Genomic DNA, 1,581 nt, shown 5'->3' on the forward strand with positions numbered 1-1,581 from the left:
TTAAAAGATTTTTGACATCTTTTTATAAAACCACTAAGATTTTATCGAGCGTTTACTATCCCACCAGCTGTATAGTGCTTGAAGGTCTTTATATAATTGCAAGAACAATTCATAAATAAAATGACCTTGGTTTTAGTGAAATTATAATTGCTATGGAATTAAAATTTAGAAAATATTGGGAAGACTTGCCTATGTTATTTCCTTTAGCATGCGTGATGGACTCCCGATATAATTTATCGGGAACTAAATATATAATTGATCAAATTTCAAACGCTTTAACATTTGATACACCTATCACATATAGAAATTTAGTGCAAACATTAAGTGAAATATATGAATTATATGCGAACTGAATGGGTACCAATATTAGTTGGGTACCATCTGCACCCACTCTTTCCGTTGAAATTGAAGAAGCAGATGCGAAAATATTTAATTTATTTCAAAGCATTAATAATTTATCTCAAGGCATTAATTCGTATAGATATGATTCATCTGTAATGTGTTCATCTACTACCACTGCCATGTCGTCACCATCTGTATCTCATTCTCATCAAACATCTACGGGCTAAAGCCATAATGCATTGCTTGCTGAATTAATTGATTATTTCAACTAGAATATGCCAACAGATAAAACAATTAAAAAAAGTTCAGACGAAATAATTGAATTTTGGCGAAGGTATGAACGACGTTAGCCAGTTATATTTATTCTGGCGAAAGTATGAACGACATTGGCCAGTTATATGTGTGATTGCAAAAGATCTGCTGACACCTCCAGTTAGCACTATTGTTTCAAAGTCTGCTTTTAGTGCAGGTAAAAGAGTTTTGAGTGAGGTCAGGAGCCGACTGAAAGAAGATATTTTAGAAGCGTTAATGTGCGTTAAAGATTGGCAGGACGCTCATTTTCGATTACAAGATAAATATGCCGAAATTGCATGTCATCAAGTAAGTGATATTTGATTTAATTATACTAATGAAACTTTTCTTTCCTTATTGTTACTTTTAATTTTCTTTAAAAAATTGTACACGCTACAAAAAATTGTTCGTGTACAATTTTTAACTTCGCCTACTGAAAATTTAAGTAGTTGGTCCCAAGCTCAGATAAAGGAGGAAGATTTATATTTTATCTATTTTAAAAAGAAAAATAAAAAAAATAAAGATTTCATTTTTATTTTTTCCCATCTCTTTTAGTTTAAAAAAAATAAATCTTTCCACCAATTTAGTTAAATTTTTGTTAGTACTTGGTACTATTACTACTATATGTCTACATTTTAAATTCTTTTCTCGAACAACGCTGTGCGTACCTTTGCATATAATTTTCGAAATAAATTCCTTCTGAAAATTGAAAGGGTAATCGAATGATTGCCCTTTCAATTGTCAGAAGTCTTTCACTTTGAAAATTATATATAATCTTCGAAGTGAAAGACTTCTATATAATCTTTGAAGTGAAGACTTCTGACAATTGAAAGGGCATTCGATTACTCTTTCAATTTTTCGAAGGGATTTATTTCGAAAATTATATGCAAAGGAACGCGCAGCGTTGCTTGAAAAAATGATTTTTAATACTGTTTTAAATTTTCTTTA

The sequence above is a fragment of the Olea europaea genome, unplaced genomic scaffold (assembly GCF_002742605.1).
Source record: "Olea europaea var. sylvestris unplaced genomic scaffold, O_europaea_v1 scaffold1834, whole genome shotgun sequence".
NCBI classification, from domain to species: domain Eukaryota; kingdom Viridiplantae; phylum Streptophyta; class Magnoliopsida; order Lamiales; family Oleaceae; genus Olea; species Olea europaea.